The 7,899-nt window shown below is 34.5% G+C and overlaps 1 non-coding gene across 1 annotated transcript; it reads left to right on the plus strand.

The window, feature by feature from the left end:
• Window positions 1-2,350: 2,350 nt before the first annotated feature.
• Window positions 2,351-2,424, plus strand: TRNAN-GUU (transfer RNA asparagine (anticodon GUU)). The gene has a single exon. It is a non-coding gene; the product is annotated as a tRNA-Asn (tRNA).
• Window positions 2,425-7,899: the final 5,475 nt, after the last annotated feature.

The following is a 7,899-nucleotide window of genomic DNA, read 5'->3' on the forward strand; positions in this document are numbered from 1 at the left end:
TTCTCTAGCCATCGATTTTTTATTTTCCTTTTTCTTTTTTCGAACGGTGATAAAAGAATCTGAAAGAGGGGGGAATACGACAGGGGAAGGAACGAGGAATTACAAACAGGGATGGGGGAAGGGTTAAGAATATTGCAAGAGGAGGGTGGGGATGGAGGAGGAGGGAAAGACTAGGTGTTGGCTTTTTATTTTTATTTTTTTGAATGGTGGTAAAAGAATCTGAAAGAGGGGGGAAATCTAAGAAGGGAAGGGAGAGGAATTGAGAAAAGGGATGGGGGAAGGGTTAAGGATATTGCAAAAGGCGGATAGGGATGGAGGGGGAGGGAAACACTGGGTGTTGGCAGGAAGAGTATAGAATACCACAGTTGCAGGAATAAAGAGGCAACGGATCCTAGCCATCAATAGGTTCTAATTGGAGTGGGGAAATATATCCAGGAGAGAGATCGGAGGAGGGAAGGGGCCCAAATCTAGGGATCTCTTTAAGGAGGGCCAACAAGGCTCGACATTTACTTGACGGGTGTAGAAGATGGTTGGCGAAGCTTCTGGGTTCGAAACTGAAGGGTTTAAAGACCCTTGAGAGAAAGGCAGACACCCTAGCATAACGACATGGACTGAGGGTAATGACATTGGAGGAGAGTGGGAGATTTTAGAAGAATTAAGACCGAGGTATGTTAAGGAATTTCTTAAACCATTCATCTTTGAAACCAAGTTGGTTCCACTTGGCACATAATTTTGATTTAGCTCATCCAACATGACAAGGCCTTCAGTAGATAAAGTAGAGATCAGGGAGTCATGAATAGAATCTACTTGTGCAGAGAAGGCATCTGAGGCATGAGTTTCTTGAGTAGGTACTCCAGAGGTAGCAATGCCATCTCACAACAATTCCTTCAAATCCAAGTGGGAGGAGAAGGTCACATGGTGATCAACAATTGCACCATAAGCTTTCACAATGGAAAATATGGATCGTCCTAAGATGTTGTCCTCGCAAATACTGGGATGAGGTTCACCATTGTTGGTCGAGGATGACAGATCTATCTACTGAGTAATAAAATCTGACATGCCCTAGAGCGGTTTGGGTTGAGTACTAGTGTCCTTTCCTCGCAACGGACATCTACAATCCTTGTAAAAGTGTTGCGTTTGGTGGCACTTGAGACAATGAAATGAAATTTTCCAATAATCTAAAGGTTGGTTGTATGTTTTATCTCCACAAGTGATTAGCATTTCCTTAGCCAGTTTAACCTCTAAATCCAACTCTACAATAACGCAATCCACCCCCTTGTCAAACTTCACAAGATATTTATTGTCAAAATATATGAATTTACCTAAAGTATTTTGTACCTCGATGAGGATGTCCCTCATCCAAAGGTCTAGTGGAAAGGCGAGTTTCACCCAAAAATACTTGAGTCGCGATTTCTTTTTCGTTGAATTGAAATTCACATACCACCTTTGGCTCCACCCGTAGCCTTTACCAAAAACCCAATGTTGAGAGAAATTCTTTAAATCAATAGTGCACTATTACAATGGCCCCCTTCTGCCTGCTTGTTGAAATTGATGAGTTTAATTGTTACTTGCTTTTACTCCTATTATATCTTTTGCAAATGAATCTAGACAAACGGTAATAGTAAAATACATTAAGTGTTGCCCGTTACCAACAACAATAAAATCCGTTTTTGAATTTATTTGAGTGTTGGTTTAATACGAAGGATTTGGACAGATTCAAGGTTGTTTTTTTTCCCTTTTTAACATCCTGAAAATTTAGCCTTCTTTAGATTTAATTACTTTAATGATTATATGTAATAAGGAAAATTGGAAAATACTAATTTTAGTAAATAATCCCTCTGCTAATTGCATATATAGAGAAATGTTTTTGAACATGCTTACAATTATCAAATTTTCTATTTAAAATAAAGATGTTATTTTTGTCCACGGATATTGTTTGAGTTAACAAAGTTTAAATTTATATTTATTTAAAGAGTTTATTTTTTTTAAATTAATTAAATAAATTTATAATATTTTTTCATAATGAATTAAAGGGTGTTTGATTTTGAATTTACGAGGAAAAAGATGTTTAAACATAGCTATTTTGTCTGTCATCGTTTAGTTCGGATAGGATACCTGGTTTTCACCCACGCGACCTGGGTTCAAATCCTGGCAAACAGAATTAATTTTGAGAATTTGCGTTTCCGGACCAGATTTACTTTATGAGAAGGGCGTAACAATACCCAACCGTTCTCTTATAGAAGAACTGGACTCCGATGGCAGTTCTTCTGATTACAGCACAATTACACGTTAGATTCACTAGCATTGGGTAATGAACATGAAGTTAATAATACTATCACAAAGCCGAACCGCTGGAATAGCTCAGTTGGTTAGAGCGTGTGGCTGTTAACCACAAGGTCGGAGGTTCAAGCCCTCCTTCTAGCGTTGTTCTGTGATTGTTCGGAGTTTAAAATTTATGAAAATAATAGTTCAGTTGGTTAAAATTGTTCTGTGATTGTTGGGAATTTAAAATTTATGAAAATAATAGTTCAGTTGGTGATTGTTCGGAGTTTAAAATTTATGAAAATAATAGTTCAGTTGGTTAAAATTGTTCTGTGATTGTTGGGAATTTAAAATTTATGAAAATAATAGTTCAGTTAGTTAAAATTTATGAAAATAATAGCTCAGTTGTTCTGTCATTGTTTGGTTAAAATTTATGAAAATAATACCTCAATTAAATTTATGAAAATAATAGGTCAGGTCAGTTAATAGTTCAGTTGTTCTGTCATTAAATTTATGAAAATAATAGGTCAGGTCAGTTAATAGTTCAGTTGTTCTGTCATTGTTTGGTTAAAATTTATGAAAAGCAGTTGTCTATAACTTGACTTTTTGAAAGTCTTTCTGGTGGGTTTTTCGGTCGAAATCCGGCAGGAATTTATTGGAATCGCAAGTTTGATAGCTAGTTTCTGCACAATGAAAGCATCCCAGGGGTTTTCGAGGATGCTGAATCCAAATATGCAGTTAAAAAACCATTTTAACTGCAACAAATTTAACATCAATCCGGAATCTCCAAAAAGTGGCATTATAGACAACTCCTTTATGAAAATAATAGCTCACTTAAATTTATGAAAATAATAAGTCAGTTGTTCTGTTATTGTTGGGAATCTAAAATTTATGAAAATAATAGGTCAGTTGTTCTGTCAATGTTTGGTTAAAATTTATGAAAATAATAGCTCAGTTGTTCTGTCAATGTTTGGTTAAAATTTATGAAAATAATAGCTCAGTTAAATTTATGAAAATAATAGGTCAGTTGTTCTGTCATTGTTGGGAATCTAAAATTTATGAAAATAATAGCTCAGTTGGTTAAAATTTATGAAAATAATACGTCAGTTGTTATAGCTCAGTTGGTTAAAATTTATGAAAATAATACGTTAGTTGTTCTGTCATTGTTGGGAATCTAAAATTTATGAAAATAATAGCTTAGTAGTTCAGTTGGTTAAAATTTATGAAAATAGCTCAGTTAGTTAAAATTTATGAAAATAATAGCTCAGTTAAATTTATGAAAATAATAAGTCAGTTGGTTAAAATTTTGGGAATCTAAAATTGATGAAAATAATAGCTCAGTTGGTTAAAATTTATGAAAATAATAGCTCAGTTAAATTTATGAAAATAATAGGTCAGTTGCTTAAAATTTATGAAAATAATAGCTCAGTAGCTCAGTTGGTTAGAGCGTGAATCTAAAATTTATGAAAATAATAGCTCAGTGAGCGTGTGGCTGTTAATCACAAGGTCGGAGGGAATCTAAAATTTATGAAAATAATAGTTCAGTTGGTTAAAATTTATGAGAATAATAGCTTAGTTGGTTAAAATTTATGAAAATAATAGCTCAGTTGATTAGAGCGTCTGTTAATCACAAGATCGGAGGTGCAAGCCCTCCTAGCGTTCTGTCATTGTTGGGAATCTAAAATCATCAATACATTGCCGGGTCCAAAATAAAATTTATGAAAATAATAGTTCAGTTGGTTAGAGCGTGTGGTTGTTAATCACAAGGTTGGAGGTTCAAGCCCTCCTTCTAGAATTCTGTCATTGTTGGGAATCTAAAATCATCAATACATTGCCGGGTTATGGTTAAAATATTATAGGGTATATACTCATCATCAATAATATTGTAGGGTATATACTCATCATCAATACATTACCGGGTTCATTGTGAGTGGGGATACTATCATCAATAATATTATAGAGTATATACTCATCATCAATAATATTATAGGGTATATACTCATCATCAATACATTGCCGGGTTCATTGTGACTGGAGATACTATCATCAATAATATTATAGGTATATACTCATCATACAGGTATATACTCATCATCAATACATTGCCGGGTTCATTATGACAGGAGCCTTTGCTCATGGAGCTATATTCCTCATTGCGGATTATATAAGGATTTGTCATTGTTGGGAATCTAAAATTTATGAAAATACATTGTCGGGTTCATTATGACAGGAGCCTCTCATCATACAGGCATATACTCATCATCAATACATTGCCGGGTTCATTATGACAGGAGCCTTTGCTCATGGAGCTATATTCCTCATTGCGGATTATATAAGGATTTGTCATTGTTGGGAATTTAAAATTTATGAAAATACATTGTCGGGTTCATTATGACAGGAGCCTTTGCTCATAGAGCTATATTCCTCGTTCCGCATTATAATCCGGAACAGAATAAGGATATGTCACTGTTGAAGGATATGTCATTGTTCTGAATCTAAAATTTATGAAAATAAAATGGAAATGATTATAATATTATAGGGTATATACTTATCATCCATACATTACCGGGTTCATTACGATGATTGTCGGGTTCATTATGATAGGAGTCTTTGCTCATGGAGCTATATTCCTCATTTCAGATTATAATCCGGAACAGAATAAAGATATGTCATTGTTGGGAATCTAAAATTTATGAAAATAAAATAGAAATGGTTATAATATTATACTTATCATCCATACATTGCCGGGTTCATTATGACGATTGCCGGGTTCACGATGACAGGAGCCTTTGCTCATGGAGATATATTCCTCATTCCGGATTATAATTCGGAACAGAATAAGGATAATGTAATGTATTGGCGAGAATGTTGGAAATTCGGAATAGAATAAGGATAATGTAATGTATTGACGAGAATGTTGGGAATCTAAAATGGATGAAAATAAAATGGAAATGGTTATAATATTATAGGGTATATACTCATCATTAATGTTGGGAATTTAAAATTTATGAAAATAAAATGGAAATGGTTATAATTTATGAAAATAAAATGAAATTGGTTATAATATTATAGGGTATATACTCATCATCAATATTTATGAAAATAAAATGGAAATGGTTATAATATTACATTGTCGGCTTCATTATGACACGAGCCTTTGCTTATGGAGCTATATTCCTCATTCCAGAATATAATCCGGAACATAATAAGGAATGTCTTTGCTTATGGAGCTATATTCCTCATTCCGGATTATAATGACACGAGTCTTTGCTTATGGAGCTATATTCCTCATTCCGAAATATAATCCGGAACAGAATAAGGAATGTCTTTGCTTATGGAGCTATATTCCTCATTCTGGATTATAATCTGGAACAGAATAAGGATAATGTATTGGCGAGAATGTTGAGCAAAAAGAAGCTATAAAATGGGGATGGTTATAAATACATTCAAATATTTGCTTATAATTATTTAAAGGGCTAGGGCTTGTCGGGTTCGCTATAAAATGGGGATGGTTATAAATACATTCAAATATTTGCTTATAATTATTTAAAGGGCTAGGGCTTGTCGGGTTCATTATGACAGGAGCCTTTGCTCATGGAGCTATATTCATCATTGGAGCTATATTCCTCATTCCGGATCAAAGGCTCATAGAAGAAGGATAATGTATTGGCGAGAATGTTAAGCAGAAAGAAGCTATAAAATGGGGATGGTTATAAATACATTCAAATATTTGCCTATAATTATTTAAAAGGCTAGGGCCTGGGAGATGCAGAAAAAGTTGCGTAGTTATATGGGATTATGGGATTTATGAAAATAAAATGGAGATGGTTATAATATTATAGATTAGGGATATTGCTCTAATATTATAGATTAAGGATATTGCTTTTTATAGATGGTGTTTTTTTAAATAGAATTAGATAAAATACATTCAAATATTTGCCTATAATTATTTAAAGGGCTAGTGTCCAGTAGATGCAGAAAAAGTTGCGTAGTCATCTGGGATTATGGCATTTATGAAAAATAATAAAATGGAAATGGTTATAATATTATAGATTAAGGATATTGTTCTTTATAGATGGTGTTTTCTTTTTTTAATAGAATTAGATAAAATACATTTAAATATTTGCCTATAGTCATATGGGATTATGAGATTTATGAAAATAAAATGGAGATGGTTATAATATTATAGATTAAAGATATTGCTCTTTATAGATGGTGTTTTTTTAAAATAGAATTAGATAAAATACATTCAAATATTTGCCTATAATTATTTAAAGGGCTAGGGTCTGGGAGATGCAGAAAAAGTTGTGTAGTCATATGGCGTTATGAGATTTCTCCCAGAAAAAGTTGTGTAGTCATATGAGATTATGAGATTAACGATGTGTGATTTTCATAATTTTGATTTATTTTTAAGTTTTGTTACTAAATGTTTAAGAGTAGAGTTAAAATTAAACTAATTTATTTATGTACATTATATGTTTTTGTTAGAAGGTTCTCAATATACATGTAGGGATTCAACTTCCATAAAATATTCTGGAATATTTTTGGTAGTATAGACAATTGAGACTTATCTCCAAAGTGGTTATGTCTTTTTTGTTTTTTTAATTAAAAGTAATTAATTAAAAAATTGTCATATGAAATGAGTTATAGTTTTTTTTACATGTGGTAATGATAAACCATGATACTAGTCTATAGTATGTCACATGCCTACTACATAATACACACCCATAAAAAAAAAATTTACATTTATAAAGCATACACTTAATTATATGCCGAGTATGAAGTGCCACCACCTTGCATATACGGTAACCTTAATACGTTTATGGTGTGGCAGGTTATATATGATATACTTTGGTTTAATCATTGTGTTATCCATTGACCTTATAATATCACAGTTACTATGGTTCAAAGACTTTATCATCCCTCATCGAGCCTACCAGGGTTGTCCTGCACTCGATTGTTGGCGTTCTGAGCGATTGACACTTGGCCACAGTACTGGCCCTCATCGTCCTGTTCACGTGGCTGGAGTGTGGATGTCTTGTCTGGCATTCTCCCGCGCTTTGCATCTGGGCATTGGTGCCTTGATTGACGGTTGGATGTCTCTGCATGAGATCGAGGGTTATGAGCACTCCACGTTGCCTCTGCTGGCAGGCAGGGTATATACGCATTCTCTTCCGGATTCTTCGAGGGTTTTGCCATTCCGCTTGGCGCTCTACCACCTCTCTGCTCCTTTTCTCTTCTGCATGAATTCCACCTCAGGGTTTCGCGCCGAGCTCAACCAGTTCACCAGGCCGCATGCCTCCGCGGGCGGAATTCTACTCCACGATTACTCGCTCTTCGAACCGGCCAGGTATGTTCTGTCGGGTTTTCTTAAGGGTTTGAATCATTAATTTAGATTAATCAACTGCAAGATAGAGTAATTCCTTTTGTTCATTGCGTGACAGGTTTCATGCAGCTAACACCGGTTTCGATGGGTCAACGGATTCTTCCAGATAGGGTTCCACTGAACCTACTCAGGTATTTATTCCTAACGGATGTATGAGTCTTGGTTCTTCGGTTCATCTCGCCTCTGAGTAAAAGAGATTATCCTTTGTGCCCAGGCATGGCCCCAACCTTACCTTTGCACGGTTGGCCGCA

This window comes from Pinus tabuliformis, chromosome 3_2 (assembly GCF_031772625.1).
Source record: "Pinus tabuliformis cultivar Carrire ecotype Pingquan chromosome 3_2, CPIR1, whole genome shotgun sequence".
Lineage (NCBI taxonomy): Eukaryota > Viridiplantae > Streptophyta > Pinopsida > Pinales > Pinaceae > Pinus > Pinus tabuliformis.